The sequence below is a fragment of the Balaenoptera borealis genome, assembly GCF_965194805.1.
Source record: "Balaenoptera borealis genome assembly, chromosome: 3".
NCBI lineage: Eukaryota > Metazoa > Chordata > Mammalia > Artiodactyla > Balaenopteridae > Balaenoptera > Balaenoptera borealis.
Window position 1 is genome coordinate 183,168,523 of NC_138866.1, and position 19,151 is coordinate 183,187,673.

At 41.3% G+C, this 19,151-nt stretch overlaps 1 long non-coding RNA gene across 2 annotated transcripts; it reads left to right on the forward strand.

The window, feature by feature from the left end:
• Nucleotides 1-37: 37 nt before the first annotated feature.
• Nucleotides 38-18,561, forward strand: LOC309626304. 2 transcript variants are annotated; one of them, XR_014243097.1, is made up of 4 exons: nt 38-161; nt 3,407-3,489; nt 11,998-14,417; nt 18,439-18,561. It is a non-coding gene; the product is annotated as an uncharacterized lncRNA (long non-coding RNA). The 2 variants fall into 2 exon arrangements; XR_014243098.1 differs by lacking the exon at nt 38-161 and having other exon boundaries at nt 1,483-3,489; nt 11,998-12,028; nt 14,308-14,417.
• The last annotated feature ends 590 nt before the right edge of the window (nt 18,562-19,151 follow it).

Genomic DNA, 19,151 nt, shown 5'->3' on the forward strand with positions numbered 1-19,151 from the left:
GTGTCTGATTTCCCCTCTCCCACGGTTCTCTAAAAGAAGGCTCGCAGGAGAACGAGCACGCCACCTACTCTTTCAAACTGAGTCATGAAAATAGAACCAGAGAGCAAGGGCATGAGGAAGGAGCACTGACTTGCGAATCTATACTTAGAAGACGATAAACGGTAACACTTTTTCTTTACCAAACACTGTTCTAAGTGCTCTATGTGGGTTGACTTTTTTAATCCTTACAACAGGCCTGTGACGTAGGAACTCTTATCTCCATTTATTTATGGGGAGGTTAAGGCGTAGAGACGTTGAGTAACATTCCTAAAGTTCTACAGCCAGGCAAGGGCAGAAATGGAAGTTAAACCTAGGTTTCCTTGTTCAGGGTTTTTTTCTCTCCCTCTCTTCCTCCCCTTCCTTCCTCCCTCCCTCCCCTCCTCGCTCCCTCTTTCTCTCTTTCTGTAATGGTTTGACTGAGATTTAAGTCATATACTACACAATTCACCCCTTTAGGTGTACCATTCGATGGTTTTTAGTATATTCACAGAGATGGGCAATAATCACAGTCATGCTTAGAACACTTCATCACCTCCAAAAGAAACCTTGTGCCGGCTAGCTACCACCCCTAATCACCACACTCCCCCCAGCCCTAAATAACCACGTACCTACTATGTGTGTCCTCGGAATTGCCTTTCTGGACATTTCATACAAATGGAATCATACAATGTGTGTTTTTTTGTGACTGGCTTCTTTCACTTGGTATAATGGTTTCATGGTTCGTCCATGTTGTAGCATCTATCAGTACCTTATTCCTTTCTATGGCTGAATAATACTCCATTGTATGAATATGCCACAGGTGGTTATCCTGTCATCACTTAAGGGGCATTTGGGCTGTTTGTTTTGGGTTGTTTCCACCTTTTTGTGCTGCTATGAACTTTCATGTACAATTTTTTGTGTGAACATATGTTTTCACTTCTCTTGGGTGTATACCTAGGAGTAGAATTGCTGGGTCATATGTTTTAACTTTTTGAGGAACTGCAGGCTATTTTCCAAAGCAGCTGCATCATTTTCATTCTCATCACTAGCATATGAGTGTTCCAATTTCTGCGCATTCTTATCAATACTTCTCATTTTCCATTGTATTTACTTATTCCATTCTATTTTTGCTCAGTAGAATTCTAATTATAAAAAGGTTTTATAATAAGCATGTGTCAACATATTAATTTAGCCATTAGAAATTAAATATAGGGTTCTTGAAGGATAATGGTAGTGTTTTATTCTTTAAACTGTGTGGTGGGGCTACAGTGGCTCATTGTATTAGAATTCTTCTTACCGTACACATGTTTATGAATGTTATTTTGTATCTACTCAATGTTTAATAAAAAGTTACACTCATGTTATCTGATTCTTTTCTTGTTAATGACTGCTCTTTTGGAAAGGCCAGTGCAAATACATTCTGGTCAATAAGTTGGAGGTTCTGGTTAGCTGAGGTCAGTTCATTCAGGTTTCTCTACGTCCATCAGTAATTACCCCCATATTGCCAAGGAGGAGGGTGGATGGGGGAGAGATGGAATGTGAGGTTGGGACTGACAGATACAAACTATTATATATAGAATGGGTAAGCAACAAGGTCCTACTGTATAGCACGGGGAACTATATTCAATATCCTGTGATAAACTATAGTGGAAAAGAATATGAAAAAGAACATATATATATATATATAAATATATATATATATATATAAAAAACTGAATCACTTTGCTGCGCAGCAAAAGTTAACACAACATTGTAAATCAACTCTACTTCAATAAAAAAAAAATTACCCCCATAGATTATCTCAAACATGGGAAAAAACAACCAAACTTCGAGGTATTACTGAATATTTGTTACAGATGGCAGCCTTAATTTATTGACTTACGACTTTACCTTCTATTATGGATTGAATTGTGCCTCCACCAAAAAAAGATACGTTGAAGTCCTAACCCCCAGGACCTCAGAATGTGACCTTATTTTGAAATAGGGTTATTACAGATGTAATCAGTTAAGATGATGTCTACTGGAGTAGGGGAGGTGTAACTGGTGTCCTTATAAGAAGACAGCCATGTAAAGTCAGACACACAGGGAGAATAACAGGCGATAACAAGGCAGAGATTGGAGCGATGTAGCCAAAAAACAAAGAACACCAAAGATGGCCAGCAAACCACAGAAGCTGGGAACAGACAAGAAAGAATTCTTGTGTAGGTTTCAGAGGGAATGTAACCCTGATAACACCTTCACTTTGGACTTCTATCTTTCAGAACGCTGAGACAATAAATGGGAAAGTAGGGGCTGAGGGGCATAGAAACAAGAGACTTTTAGCATCTTGGTATTTTTTTAAAAAACAAACAGGTATTATTTTTATCATTGAAAAGAAAAAGGAATCCTATGCAGATTGGAAAGCCAATAGAAAAAGAAGTAGCAAATTCTTAAATTGTGTCTACATTTCATATGCCCCTAAAATACTTTTTACACGGTAAGCTAGTCTTTGATAAAACGTGAATGTGTGTGATATAAGGCTCCAGAAACCATATATTCAGGTTGTGCCCATGTAATTATTAACTCCACACTCTTTCACTCTCAAAAGTGTTCCCATTCGGATGATAAATTGTCCGGCTACCTTACTAATGCCTTTTCAGATCCTGGTTTCCTGTTCAAGTCACCAAGAAGGATTTTCACATTCAAAGCTGAATATATCAACTGAGAACAACTCAGCAAGCAGAGGTGCCAGGGAAAGCTTTACTAGCAAAGAAAAGCAAACTTATAGTCACGGGGATTTTGAAAGGAATGAGCTATCACAATCTTGCAATTTCTGTGAAATGTTTTTTATCTGTAAAATCATGAAAAATTTTCATTCTCTACAATATTTATATTTTTGCTGCAATAGAAAAATAACACTTTTCCTCACTATAGAATTAAATTAGTCAGCCCTCTCTATCCACCGGTTCCACATCTGCAGGTTCAACCAATCACAAATGGAAAACATTTGAAAAATAAAATTCCAGAAAGTTCTAAAAAGCCAAACTTGAATTTTCCCCATGAAGGCAACTATTTACATAGCATTTACAGTGTATTAGGTATTATAAGTAATGTAGAGATGATTTAAAGTACAGTTGGCTCTTGAACAACACGGCTTTGAACTGCGTGAGTCTACTGACATGTGAATTTTTTTCAATAAATATATCGGAAAGTTTTCTGGACATTTGTGACAATTTGCAAAAACTTACAGGTGAAACTCATAGCCTAGAAATATCAAGAAAAATAAGAAAAAGTTTACGTTATGAATTCATAAACTATATGTAGATACTAGTCTATCCTTACATAGGCATAAGGTGAGTGATATTTAATATGAAATTAATAATGAGTTAGTTTCCTTACTCTTTTATAGCTTTGCTTTCAAAGAATTACATTACCATACTGTATGCCTCCGTCTCGTAATTGGAGAAGTTGTGTATCAGCCTATCATCCTAGGTAAGTGGTTTTTTAAAAAATGTAACAATGTTTCCAATACTGTATTATGACTATGATTGTAACACTGTATGCCATAAAATTTTATGATTCATTCATTAGTGCATGTGAGCTGTGAAGCAATCTTATCCATGCCACTAGGCGACCATAAAGTAATCATATTGCTGCTTCCTCATTATCAATGCAGAATTGTTCTACCTGTAAATAAATACAAATTTCCTTTTCACATTATCTTTTCATATTTGATGGCTAGCGTTAGTAATATGTATGACATCTACAGTGTTTTTTATCATATAAAACAGTATTGATGTAGGTACCGACAGACAATTCATCTTATAAACAGATGACATAAGCTTACAATACCGATAAATCCGATACAGTAAATGTATTTTCTCTTCCTTATGACTTCCTTAATAACATTGTCTTTTCTCTAGCTTACTTTATTCTAAGAATACAGTATATAATATATAAAACATATAAAATATCTGTTAACTGACTGTTTATGTTATTGGGAAGGCTTCCAGTCAATAATAGGCTGTTAGTAGTTAAGTTTTGGAGGAGTTCAAAGCTATATGTGGGGACTTCCCTGGTGGCGCAGTGGTTAAGAATCCGCCTGCCAATGCAGGGGACACGGGTTCGATCCCTGGTCTGGGAAGATCCCACATGCCGCAGAGCAACTAAGCCCGTGCGCCACAACTACTGAGCCCGGGTGCCACAACTACTGAAACCCACATGCCTAGAGCTCATGCTCTGCAACTAGAGAAGCCACCACAATGAGAAGCCCCCCTCTCGACTCAACTAGAGAAAGCCCATGCACAGCAACAGAGACCCAATGCAACCAAAAATAAATAAATTTTTAAAAATAAAATTTAAATTAAAAAAAAAAGCTATATGTAGATTTTGCACTTCCCAGGGGTCAGCACCCCAACCTCCTTATTGTTCAAGGGTGGACTGCATACGGGAAGATGCGTGTAGGTTGTACGCAAATACTGTGCCACTTTCTATAAGGGACTTAAGCATCTGTGGATTTTGCAATCTGCAGGGATCCTGGAACGAATCCCTTGAGGATACCGAAGGATGCCGTAATTTACTTTTCCCTTCAAATCATCTTTGAGTAAAATCCACGGTTCTCATGCACAAATGTCTGAGATCCCTGCCCTCCTATTGTTGTCGAAACTCGCCCTCTGTTCACCGGTGCCGAATAGAAACACAGAGACAATTTTGGGTGAAGTGGAAAGAGTAGTTTTCATTGCTTTGCCAGGCAAAGGGGGCCACAGCGGGCTAATGCCCTCAAGACTGTGTGACCCACCCTGGAGGGGGTAGTGAGGAGTCTTATACTGTTAAAGGAGCAGGGGGTGATCAACTTGTGGACACTCTTCTGATTGGCTGGTGGTGAGGTAATTGCGAGTCAGCGTCATCAACCTTCTGGTTCCAACCGGTCTGGGGTCTGTGTGCTTGTGGGCAGCATACAGTTAACTTCTTCCACCTGGAGGGGGTTTCAGCAGCTGCAAAACAGCTCAAAGGACATGGCTCAGAAGAGTATCTACAGTCTTTGAGGAGGAACTAAATGTCCTTGACTTTGTTTAATGGCTAAAGTATTATTATTTTGTTTGCTTGACTGTTTTCCTTTCTTTCTGCATTTTCTCACTTCTCTGATTAAATTTATTTTTCGACTAAAGTTCTTCTACAGACAAAAGGCAGGCGGAAGACACGGGTGGTGGTCTATTCTGGGAAGGCCTCGTAGAGTCCTGCTCGGTTACACCACGTGCAACCACGGAGCTGATGCTAGAGACTTAATCTCCTTTATCAAATGCCTGAGTGTTCAGTCAAAGGTGGAACTGTAGGCTTCTGCTGCCTTCTCTGCATCACATCATCTAATCAGGAAATGGCCCTTAGGGCACGAAATGGTCTACCTGGCCCAGGTTTTCATCTCTCGGCAGCAAGGAAAGCTCACCAACCCCTTTCACTAGCTTTTGACCAACACGTGCAGAAAAACTTGTTTATATGTTGGTAAACAGAAATATATATTTCTCTTAATCCCACCCATCCATTCATGCATTGCTTAAGCCCAGAGAACCAGTCTCATAGCTGTTCTTCAAAGCTCAGCCTAGCACCTTGCATGAGGGCAACCCCTGGCTAGTAACCGGAGATTAGGCAAAAGCATCAGGAAGTGGGAACAAGAGCAGTAGCCTGGGAGTCAGGAGGCTGCATTCTGGTCCTGCCTCGACCCGAATCTGCTATGTGTGTCCTTAGGAAGGAAACTCAAGTTCTTGCTTTTGTCATTTTCGTCTGCTAAACTGCAGGAAGAGGAGCATGGGATCTTCTCTTTCCTCACAACACCAAGACTTAGAATTCAATTAAAACATATTCCCTTAAAATTCTGTGCCAGTACTATAAGGTGCTATAAGGTTTATATCAAGAGAAAACCATGTTGACTGTCATACAGTGTGAAGTGAGTCAGAAAGAGAAAAACAAGTATCGTATATTAACACATATATGTGGAATCTAGAAAAATGGTACAGATGATCTTAGCTGCAAAGCATAAATAGAGACTCAGACGTAGAGAACAAACATAGGGATACCAAGGGGGGAGGGGGAGAGGGATGAATTGGGAGATTGGGATTGACACATATACATTACTGATACTATGTATAAAATAGATCACTAATGAGAACCCACTGTGTAGCACAGGGAACTCTACTCAACACTCTGAGGTGACTTAAATGGGAAGGAAAGCCAAAAAAGAGGGGATATATGTATACATAGAGGTGATTCACTTTGCTGTGCAGCAGAAACTAACACAACATTGTAAAGCAACTATACTCCAATAAAAATTAATTATTAAAAAAGTGAAAAAAGAAGAGTGAACCGCGTTTCTGCCCTCAGGGATCCACCTTCTGCTGAGGCGAAAATAGGTAAGTTGTGTCCATAGGTAAGTTGTGTCTAGTGGTAAATGCTAGACAGGAAGGGAAGCCTGAAGCAGACGTTCCCAAAAAGGTGCGGTGTGTTGTGAGGGAGAGGGGTGCGCCGCTGGAACAGACAAGAGCGGTTCTCTCTCTCTCTCTGTCTCTCTCTCTCTGTGTCCATCTGTCTGTCTGTCTCTCTCAAGATTGTGAGCAGGTTGATGTTATAGGGATTGGGACTCACTCATCCCTGACCCTCTGGCAGTAAGAACATAATAGGTTCACAATTCATTGAATTATGAACTAAATTTTAAAGCACTTGTGCTGATGCAGGGCGTCTATTCACAAGCTGACCTATTAGTTTTCATTTCCACTTGGTTTGATAGCCATTTTCTTCCATTTGCTCCCTATACAGTAAACAGACTTTTTATGATAATTTTACATGTTTGAAGACAAAGAATTTATTAATCTTCTACCAGTTTGGAATTAAGATAATTTGGACAGAGATGAGACTAAAGTTACCTTTCCATTGTTTATGAAACCGGGCTTTGGAATGAAAATTAAAATGTCAACTATGTGTGACTTTCTTTGAACCAGTCGAACCTTTTCGAAATTTCCTTCAGAAAGCTTGGTAATACTTTTCAGAATTACAAATGCATATAACCTTTGCAATTCTATTTCTAGAAATTTATTGTAGAGACATACTTTCTCTTAGAGGGAGAGAAAATAAATAACCTAAATGAAAGAGGAGACTCTTTATCTGCTGAACTGGGACAATCTTCAAGATACATTGTTAATTCAATATCTTGTAATAAACCATAATGGAAAAGAATATGAAAAAGAATATATATGTGTATAACTGAATCACTTTGCTGTACAGCAGAAACTAACACAATATTGTAAATCAACTATACTTCAATTAAAACAATTTTTTTATTTAAAAAAGATATATTGTTAAAATTGCTAAGTAAAGCAAACGGGGTAGGACACTAAACACACACACACACATTTGCTTGTGTGTGTACAGACTATCTCTGGAAGGACACACAAAAGATCTGGAAGCCTTTGTTGACTTTGGAGATGGGATTGAAAGGCTGGAAGACAAGTGTGGGAGGGGATTGTTTATACCTTGTGCAGCTTTTGAACTTTTAACCATTTTAAAACATTATAACTCTAAATTTAATTTTAAAGATTTAAAATACTCCTTCATTAAAAAATGTAAAATGTCTCAAATCTACAGCTTGCCTCCAAGGAGATGAATTGAGGCTCTAATGACCAGGGGCAGGCAGGGAGACTTACTTTCTTTGTCTGCATTTCACACCTTTAAACTTTATTTATCATGTATATATGGGCAGAAAAGGAAGTATGTACCTTGAAGCATTTTAGATTTTCCATATAACTTGGTTTTTGAAGTTATTATATACATTCTTCAATGCTATATGGTCAAACTACATTGAAAAATCATGTAAAGTTTTATGATTACGTATTCTAAATTTATTATAATTCAAACTGACCATTCACATCCATGTCTTTGGGTTTTATGGTTTATAGCCATTTTTCAGCTGTTATTTGCAGTTCTGTAGTTCTAGAAGCTATCTACTTAAGAAACTAAAAGCTTCTTTTAAAATCATATTCTCTTTTAGTTAATCTTTATGAGTAGGTTGTAGAAACCAGGGAATTAAGGTTGGCATGATGTCCTGTGACATACAATCGATGAAAATATGAAAATTGATCATCTGACAAGCCAGTTGTTGAATATATTCAATGTGCTCATTATATAAACTCCTGGCTGCTCCAGAAGTTCAAGCCAGGAGGCCTTTGGTGAATTATAGCCTGGGTATCAGCTGCCCATCCCAAACACTCACTAAAATTCAGTCTTAGAATTCGTTGGGATTTATAATGGACAAATACGACTGCCAAAGTGGTGTCTCATGGTTATATTATGCAGGGAGATCAACTGTTCCTATGCAGTTTCCACAGAAACGATGATAAACTGTTTCCCCAGTTCCTTGGTATCTAGGAGATCATCTGCTGTCCACATTTAGAGCAGTCGCTCAGGCCGTTCTATGCAGATCGGCGGAGCCCCTTACCCCTTCCCTGAGTCTGTCTATCTCAGGTTGTTCAAGAATCCCAGGCACAGGCTTCTGCCAGCGGACGGTCCGGTCAACCAACACCGGGAGAAAGAACTGAGGGAATCTCATCAATTCTGACGGCACAGGCCTCCTTTCCGCGCATGCTGTTTCTATTATGGCCACACGGGGTCACTGTTGGAAACTGGTGATTTCAAGCAGTACAGCGCAGACCCCTCCAAAGCTGGCGAGAAGCCCTGCGTCCTGCCGGGGTCTCAACGTCCCAGGAGAATAGCTTACATTCATTTTTAACTTACTCTGGGCCAGTACTGTATGCTGTCTAATTGCATCATTTTATTTAAACCTCACAATATGCCTGTGTTAAAAAAACAAAATTCCACCGAGTAAATTTGAAGCTCTCGGTTCCTGAACTGGGCAGCACCCAACCTTGCAACTAAAAGGCACCCCAAGGGGTTATACAAAATGGAGGGTTATTATAGAGAGACGGGCGGGACAAGGGAGCTATTAGCAAAAGAAAGGAAAGGATTATTTTCAGGCCAGGACACTTTTTTGGGGGGGGGAGTGGGTAAGGGAACAGCAGGGATTTTATCAAACAGCTGGCCTCTTCTTCCTCTGGGGGTCGCGGGGGGAATGGAAAGGGCCCACGTGATAGAGGATGTCACTGGTGCTGACCAGAAAATTCCAGACTGGTTGATTAAGATTACATTTCCAGGGGAGGTTGAAACTGCAAATAGGTGAGGTATGAAGTCGAGGCTTGATATCTTGGGCTTTAGCCCAAGTGATGCCATTCTGGGCCTGTAGTTTTTCTCTGTAACACCCGTGAATTTTATTATTATCCCCATTTGATATATGCAAAAATTGAGATGTAGAAGGATTAAGTAAAATGACGAAGATCCTTTGGTGATCCTAACCCAGGTTTGACTGACTTTCTTAAGTCCATCCTTTCAATAGGTCCTTGCTTTCTGACCTGGTAATTCCATTTCTAGGAATCTGTCCTAATTAGAGGTGCACTTAAAGGTTTACATACAAAGAGATTTGATGCAGAATATAATGGTAGGAATAGTGGAGGCAATCTAAAGGGCCACCAAGGAGGGACTAGTTAATTTATAATCCATCCATGGGTGAGAGTATTAATAGATTATATTTATCGAGTGATTAATTATTAGCGAGTCACAGTTCTAAGTATTTTGTTTTTGACTCAGTTAACCCTCACAAAACCTTAGGATATCCATATTATTATCATATTTCATCTAACCTAAGACATCCTCATTATAAGACACTCCATTATTTTATGCACCCCTAAGAAAAATCTGCCAATTAATCTAGGACACAATGCTTTATAAAAAATTTTCAATGGTGAGATGCACTCTGATTTCAGCGATATTAAAATATGGGGAAAATGTTCATCTTAGAATTGATAAAATAAACTATTATCATCCTCATTTTATGGGTGAGGAAACTGAAGCATAGATTAAATAATTTGCCCAAGGTAAAGAAAAAAAAAAAAAAGGCTGTGAGTAAAGGTAGAATAGTAATTAGGGTAACCAACAGTCCCAGCTTGGTCAATATCTCTTTCTTTCTCAAGAAAAAGTATGATATTTTAACAGTACTTTTTACAAACAACAACAGAAGACCCTTAAAGAAGGAGTAGTTCAGGCACCTCCAGACACATAGAGGGCTTTTGTACAGACCTCAAATCATGGGAAATATTTCTGTTAGGACCACAAGAATCTCTTCTATTAAGTGAACTAAACAGAGCTCTGAGCTACAAAGTTGCCTTAATTGAAAGTGTTGTGTGTCTTCATTCCCCCTGAGATGCTTTATATAAAGTAGTGGCACTGACAGTTTTTCTCTTTCTCCTGGGACTGTTTTTTAAAGCGGTTGCTGCTGTTTGGGGAACGTGAAGATGGAACATTAGATTGAGAGTCCTGTACACATGCTTAGAGTCAAATGTTTTAAAATGTGAACATCGGCTTTGGAAATGTGATACCAATGTTCCTGCAGTTTTACTTCGTATATTTCGCACTAAGTGTTCTTTCCCTTTGGGGATGCTAGGATTTCTGAAGTTGGTCCAGGGACCTGATTCTTGCATCAGAAGCATTTGGTGAGCTTGCTAAAATAGAGAGTTCTGGGTTGTACCCCCAGACTTATTTAATCAGACTATCTAGGGGTGGGATTCAGGAATCTGCATTTTTTTACGAGCTGTTAAGTGTTAGGTATGCTCAGGCTTGAGAATCACTGCTCTGTGTGTGCGTGTGTGTGCGTGTGTGTGTGTGTGCGTGTGTGTGTGTGCGTGTGTGTGCGTGTGCGTCTGTGTGTGTGCGTGCGTCTGTGTGTGCGTGTGTGTGTGCGTGTGTGTGTGTGTGCGTGTGTGTGCGTGCGTGTGTGCGTGCGTCTGTGTGTGTGCGTGTGTGTGTGCGTGTGTGCGTGCGTCTGTGTGTGCGTGTGTGTGCGTGTGTGTGTGCGCGCGTGTGTGCGTGTGTGTGTGTGTGTGTGTGCGTGTGTGTGTAGAATCCCATGGAATTCTACACTTTTCTGAAGAAGTTGTTTATCCCATGAAAAACCCCTCATCTAATCTAGTCATTGCTAGAGTTATTATGCACTTTTCTCCATGGAGATGCTTTTTTGCCATATTTGTAATGCAGGGGAGGAAAACTTTTCCTCTTTCCTTCTAAGTTCTTTGGCTGATCTAATCATTAAATTGACGCAAGACACATTGAACAGAAGAAAAACAAATTGAATTTTTGTATGGAAGGGAGTCCATAAAAATATGAGACTCAAAGAAGTGACTAAAGCAAGCAGCTTTTATACCTTTTAGACAGAGAAACAGTAAATTTGTGAAGAATCCACAACACGAAGAAGTGTGGGCTTGGGGCAGTAAATTAGTGAGCAAGTAACAAGATTTGTTTACACAGCCTTCTCAGCCTTGAATTCCCTATCTCTGGTGATAAGGATGTCTTTCTACCCGCCTGGTACAGGGAGGATCACTTCACATGGGACATTTATTTCCTGCTTTCAGGGGGAAAAAGGAGGGTCAGTGTGTCTTGTACCAGCTGTTTTTCAAGTGAACTTAATTCAGAATAATCAATATACTAAACTGGTATATTTTGAGATGGTATATTTTACTCCCTCTTAATAGTAATAGTAATAATAATAATGGCTATATTTGCCTGTACTTTTTTTTTTTTTTTTTTTGGTCTGTGTTGGGTCTTCGTTGCTGCGCACGGGCTTTCTCTAGTTGCGGCGAGCAGGGGCTACTCTTCGTTGTGGTGCGCAGGCTTCTCATTGCGGTGGCTTCTCTTGTTGTGGAGCACAGGCTCTAGGCGCGCGGGCTTCAGTAGTTGTGGCACACAGGCTCAGTAGTTGTGGCTCACGGGCTTAGTTGCTCCGCAGCATGTGGGATCTTCCCGGACCAGGGATCGAACCCGTGTGCCCTGCATCGGCAGGCGGATTCTTAACCACTGCACCACCAGGGAAGTCCATGCTTATGCTATTTTTTTTTTTTTTTTTTTACTTAGATTACAAAGAGTTCTACTGATTCACCTATAGGTGAGTTTTCATTGTGATCCTGTCTTTAATGATGAGGTCCATGACCTTAGATGCCAACAAGCCCATGAACTCAGACACATAGTCACCAGCACAGAAATATTCATTTTTATTCTTGCCACATTTAATGCTGACTCATATCTTATTTTCTTAAAAAAAAAAAAAAAAGGAAAGGAAAGAAAGAAGAAAGAAAATTTCTTTGCAGAGGCAAGAGGGAAGCGAGATTGCGGTACCAGGTTTCTTTCCTCTGCAGGCCGGTGTCCCTTCTCGGGGCCATCTGTCACTGGCTGCATTGCCCATACCTCTCGAAATGTTGCTGCCAACTAGCCACAGTGAGAATGCATTTTTCTGGGCAGAAATGCCTGCAGGGGCTGCAAAGCAGAGGAAAGCAGCCTTGAGTTGGAGGGGACTGGTATCTGGGAAGAGTGTGATTCCCTTGCTGGGGATGGAGCCACATCTTCTCGCTGGGTCAGACCACTACTGCTTGGTCTGCGGGATACCCCCAGCTGGGATAGGAAAAGAGCAGCCTGCTTGAGGAGCCTCAGAGCTAAAGTCTCAAACACATTAAAATTAGGCTTCTTCCTGTCTGTTTCAGTGTTCTAAGAAAATGAGCATTCCATGGAGATCTCTGAGACCTAAAAATAGACCTTTAAATTGACCTTTCTAAAGAGACTCTTAAGATCTTCCTAACACCTCTGCAAACTGTGCAGAACAGTCAATGATTTCTTAGTTGGGTATTTCCTTCAAAATGTCCTGGCTGTGATCAATTTCAGATAATTTTCCAAGAACCCCAGGGAGATTTGCAGAGGGATAATCCAGTTCACTGGTAAAAATGATACCACTACCACACAGCTGATGATGCAATAAATAAAGCAAGTGTTAGAAAACAGGCACCAAAGAAAACCGGAAGGTTTGGTTGCTTAAAGAGAAAAACCACAGCGATACAGCTTCGAACTGCTGGATTGGTTACCAGGTTTCTCCACACACTGACCCAGGGTTTCTGTTACTAACCTGAGCCCTACTCAGCTGCAAGAAAAACCCAACCACTGGCAAGCTTGACTCTATTTCCCCTGTGTGGAAGACGTTAACTTTTATCATTCTATGTAAGCTATTTTTTCCCCTTATAACCTCTCACTGTTTTCTCCATTTAAACATTGGAATAAAAACCACATTTATGATGCATCCTGGTTTCATAAGTAAGGACACTAAAGCTCAGAAGATTAAGTAGCTTTTCCAAATCACACAGCTAGGGAATGACAAGGAAGAAAAAAAAGAAAAGAGAGAGAGAGGGAGAGAGAGAGAGAGAAAGAGAGAGAAAGATAGAAAGAAAGAAAGAAAGAAAGAAAAAGAAAAAGAAAAAAAAGAAAGAAAAAGAAAAAGAAAAGGCATCCGGATGTTATGTAACTGACACTAAAACCCTTGTTCTTTCTTTTTTTTTTTTATAGTCTTTTTTTTTTTTTAACATCTTCATTGGAGTATAATTGCTTTACAATGGTGTGTTAGTTTCTGCTTTATAACAGAGTGAAACAGTTATACATATACATATGTTCCCATATCTCTTCCCTCTTGCATCTCCCTCCCTCCCACCCTCCCTATCCCACCCCTCTAGGTGGTCACAAAGCACCGAGCTGATCTCCCTGTGCTATGCGGCTGCTTCCCACTAGCCACCTATTTTACGTTTGGTAACCCTTCTTCTTTCTTTCACCCCAGACTTTGCATCAGAGAAAAAAAAAAAAGATACCAGATACTATGTAATTGATTACATTTGATTACAGTGTATTTATGGGAACAATATAGAGCAACATTTCTTTATATTATGCTTCTCTAAAAGGAGATGCATGTTATAGTAATAATAGATGGGATTTGTGGGTCACAAAAGTTAGCCTCTAGACATAGTTCTGTTCTTTGCTAGTAACATGATTTTGGCTAAGTCACCGCCCTGACATCATCCTCATCATTTATAAAGTGAAGGTGTTAAATTAAATCACCTCTAAGATCTTTGCTTACTTTGAGAATTGATCGACATCAGCTCACAACAAAATTGAAGCATGGATTTAAGTGATTAACAGATACACCTACATGACGACTTCTGACCTATATCAGGCTGCTATCATCTACATCATTATCTTTACGTGAGGGGCATATTCTCAGAAAGGTCCTCTCTGAGCTTCGCAAGATCCAGTTCATAAGCATCTTTCACTTCCCTTTACTTCCTCCACCTTGTTCATTTCCGTCATGGCACTTGTCAGAAGTTGACTTCTTATATGTATTTGTTTCTTCAGTGTTCCACTGTCCCCAGGCTATAGGTTCCCTGAAGGCCATTGAGTTTGTCCACTGCTGTTTCCCAGCACCTGGAACTGTGCCTGCCATATAATACTCAAGTGTTTGGTGAGTAAACAAATGAGTGAGCAAATTGCCTTCTGAATAGTGTGGTGGTTATTCTTTGCTTCTCACTTGCAAAGCTAATTTTAGAAGCAGTCACCGGGGGGTAAAGGCAACAAAAATCTTAATTTCTGTGCATTAAAAAAAAAAAAATCAGAATGTTCACTACAATGTTGACAGTAGTTACGGCTGACCTGAGTATTGGGACAGGAGGTACATTTCATTATCTCTATTTACCAGAATGTCTTTACTGAACATAACTTGTTTTGCCATCAGATTTAAATTTTTACAAGGTACAGGTTCTTGGTGTGACCTCTAATTTGGAGTTCTTTTGGGGGCAGTTAAAGCTACAACCTGAGCACCGGGAACAGGGGCGCTTACATGTGGTGTGTCTGGAGCTTCTCCAACTTTAATTATCTACAGCTAAGAAGAGGCATCTTACTCTTCCAGCCCCTCTCGGAGGTCTGTGCCCCGGAATATGCTCATGAATCTTGGATCTGGTGGGTGATGCCCAGGTTGTTGACTCTCCAGCAGTTCAATTAGCTAGAACCACCCATAGTGGCAGGTTTCAAGCAACCAAGATGGGGTTTGGGGGAGGCTGGTGTGGCCTCTGAGAGCAGGGCTGCAGGCAGAAGTAGGGAGGACTGGCCAGCGGCTTCACAGACAATAAATAGCAGCGGATGGACGGTGAGGGCTGTCCCTGGAGTCTATTGGTCCCCATAAGTGGCTCTTGAATGAATGACTTAGCACCCACTATGTCAAAGAATATCATAAATCTAACGGCTGCATAGGTTTTTGGTTTTTTAGTTTGTTTATTTATTTATTTACTTATGTAGTTTTAAAATTTATCTTTAAATTTTTATTTTATATTGGAGTATAGTTGATGCAGAGTTTTGAAAGTAACAAGTGTAGGTTAGAATTTTGGCTCTCTGTATTATCTGAGTAATCTCAGATAAGTTACTTACTGTAAATTTCAGATTCTTCAAATGTCAAACAGGCCTAATGACCTTTCAAGGTTATTGTATGAATGATAAGAACTGACAAATATATGAAAGTATTGTGTTTTTCGAAAGTATTTTAGTATAGTATAAAGACACATAATAATGGATTTCACTTTTCTCCTGGTGTCAAAGCTGTGAGCTGTTGATAGCACTTGATGTTATTAAAAAAAAGGAAAGTGTAAAAAGCAAAATGAAAACACAGTAACTTTTGTTTCCCTTTCTATAAAGAAACTAAAGCTCCATGAATTTATTGATTTGCCTACGGTCACATGGACAGAATGTGGTAAAGCACAGGTGTGAATGCAAGACATGCTCTTTTTGCTTGCCCCATACTTCCATTCTCTTGGAGCTTTCTGAAATTCATACCTCACGGGCCCAAGCCCCTTTCTACTGAACAAGAATTCCCCAGGGGATTCCTAAGAGGCAGTGGGCAACACTGATCGTAAACCCCACCAGCATCAGCTCGGGAGTTTAGATTATGAAGGAAAGTGTCCGCTGCTGCTGCTGGCCCGAGGGGCCAGCCCAGGCTGCAGCCTCGCTCTCAGGACGGACCCTCGATGCCCTTCTCCCCTTCCCATGGCTTTACTGTTAGAACAGAGATGAAGCTCCAGGAATGACAGAGAGATGGGGGCCCACGATCACCCTTCATTGTTGGAGATTTTGCTACTTGGGTAGAAATAAAAGTTATTCTGATGTATTATTGAGTATTAGAAAAGGGAGGGTAGAGTACAAAAACGAATAACCTAAAGTGTGTCAGAAGTACCTAAAAAGGGTGTCACAAGTACCTGGACGCAGCTCTGTGCTGGTAAATATTTAACAACCAGCTTTGTGAAAGCCCTGCCCCGGTTTGTAGCATTTGCTGGTTCCTGTGGTGTAAATACTCCCACGATGGCCTATTTTAAGCTGCTAACTCGAGGCCACCAAGTGCAGAGTTGGAAAGAGACACACAGGAACCCATCACGGTGTAGTATTTCCACCATGTGGATGTAATAGACATGAGTGAGAGCCCGGAAAGCAATAAAAGGCAACAAAATAATCGGGAAGTGGTAAGTTTTTCATATTTATTACATTGTCTTTAATATATATTTCATTTACTTGTAATTTTATATAATTTTATTTTTAGTCATGACTGTATTTAACAACCAGCTGTCACAGATGCTGAAGAGTTTATCACCGGCTCTGTGAGCTGATAGAAATAGGCTCCATCCAGCATGTCTGTAGGGCTTTGGATGAGGACCCTTGTTTTGGGGAGAGCCTTGGCCTTGGGGGGCTGTGCTCTGTGCCAGAGCTGGGTGGGTGAGTGGGAAAAACTGCCTGTCCATCCGCCCTCAGCATCCATGAGAACATCTCAGGATGCTCTTAAGCCCCAGCAGTGCCTCTATACACCCATCATCCCACCCAGAACCAGGCTGAGAGGGGGCAGGAAGTCTCTCTGGGCTCCCACAGACCCCAAGAGGCATTAAAGCTGGTTTCCCTTAAGCATAAGCAAAACTAGCGTTCCATTTCTGAGGTTTCCTGGGCTCAGCCCTCTTCCACATCTCTACCCCCTGGGAGACAGCTGAAATGCTTTCAGAACCTCTCCTCCCATGGTTAGAGATAAAAGATTATCCAGCTAAAGACCCAGTAGAGGTATGTCTGAAATTTATTCACATCTGGCAGAAGGGAGCCAGAGGCTAGAGCCTGAAAAGGAAAACCAACCTCCTGCAAAGGAGAGGCCAGGATGGGAAAGCAGTGGGAGGCCTTTCACAACTGGCTGATGTTCAGTCCTGTTCTCCTCCAAGCGGCACCAGCTGACCCAGCCACGCACCCAGGCGCTTGTGCGCCCATCTAACCCCGTGCTGGTAGATGCAAGACGTTGCTTCTTTGGACTTGGGATCAGACATGGATTAGCGTCTGGTTTCCTTGGACACATTAGTTAGCCTCTTCAAAGTCCTGTAAATCCTACTGGCAAAAAAGAGAGACTAGTGCCCGTCTCAGGATAGCAATGAGCCGAGTGCCTGGGACGTAGTTAGTGCTTAAAACACGACAGCTATTACCATTATTTTTAATATGGTCGGAATGTATCAGGCTGCTTCATTATTATGAAATCCATCCATCAAAGCATCTTGATACTTAGATGTTCTCATGAACATTAATCCCGGGCTTTGATTAAGAAAGGGGAGAAGTCTCCCCAGTACACACTGAGAAGAATCTGTTGGCAATTGTTTTTAGTGCTGTAACTGCAACGGCAAACCCCAAAATATGTTTAACTAACTGGGTTTAAACTAATCACGCGAGAATAAGCATGCAACACCTTTTTTTAAAGGCTGTTGAAATACTAATCCGGCCAATTTCCTAACGTGTAGTGTGTGAAGAACACCGTTTCAAAGGAGGTTAGTAATGATTGCTTTTGGAGAGGATGCTCTTCTCGTGATTTTTTTTTTTTTTTCTACCTCTACATTTACACGTGCAGATCAGCTTGTGTTTAATTTTTTTAAAACAATTCCTTGCCTCGCCCAAGCAATAAGTTGCCGGTAATCCCTCACATCGTGTTTGGAGGTGATGTGTGGTCCTGGGATGAGGGGACTCTGGCTAATAAGGAGTCGTGGGAGATGCTTAGGAGATAATTTCCACAAATCAATCAGGGACTGCTCCAACATTTGGGCCCATGCAGTTTGGGGGAGCCTCACTGCTGAGCCCTTGTCCCCCCTCTAAAAACGGGAAAAATGAAAGCTATTGCATTGGCCGGAGGAGAGAGCCTTGAACAGTTCCTGGGGGCATCCCAACCCGTGTGGTAATCTCGGAAGCCCGAGATTAAGAAATGCTGTACCAGGAGTTTCCATTTGGGAGGTGGAAGAGAGAAGCACAGGGCAGTAGTTTCTGTTTTCAAAGTGTGGTTCACGGACCTCACATTTGGGGAAGTCACAGCACAAAGCAATGAACAAAAAACCATAATACATTTCATACAGAACGGTGTGATGTAGGTACTTTGAGAGACCCGAGTTTTAGCTTTCTGCACATGAGAACAGAAGGTCTCTGATTCACACCTAGGCCCAGTTTAAACACGGCCTTCAGAGATAAACAACGGCCACAGCTGAGAGCATCTGGAAGCAGGGGATTTCTCACCCCATCTCCCCCACAGGAGGACTCCATCTCTGCCCCGGGCCCCATTGCCCTCCTCCCTTGCTGTTCCCACTTTGCAAAGTGATGGCAAAAGTGGTGAGTACAGAAGGTGAGGAGAGGCAAAGGAGGGATGAGGACAGAGAAGACTGTCCCTTTCATCCTCGTCTGCCCTCTGGGTGGTCCGCAGGGGAAAGCCTTGCATGCTGATGTGGCAGGAATATAGATACCCCCGTATTCCTTAAGGCATTCAGGTGCCTCTGCAATCTTCTCTGGGATGCCGTAGGGCAGCCAGGGCGGCGGGGAGGGCAGAGCAGAACGTAATGATGCACACGTGGTGGTCCCCACAGGTCTGATGGAATCCTAATCCACCTCAAGATGCTGAGCGAGGCCGGCAGGTCCATCGCCAGCAGCTGCAGGGGGCCCGGGCCGGGCTGGAGGAAGCAGTTTGGGTTTCAGGTACCAGAGGAGCAGGGCCAAAGCCCAAGAAGCATCAGCCTTGGCGGTGGGTCTGGCGGTCCTGAATCTCCTCCCCCGATGCTTCATCCTTCCATCTGCTGCGTCTTTTTAGTGGCATCCAAGCTAAATTCTCTGACAGTGCTTGCAAGTTTTGCAAATTACAGCTTTGTAACTTAGAAAGACTT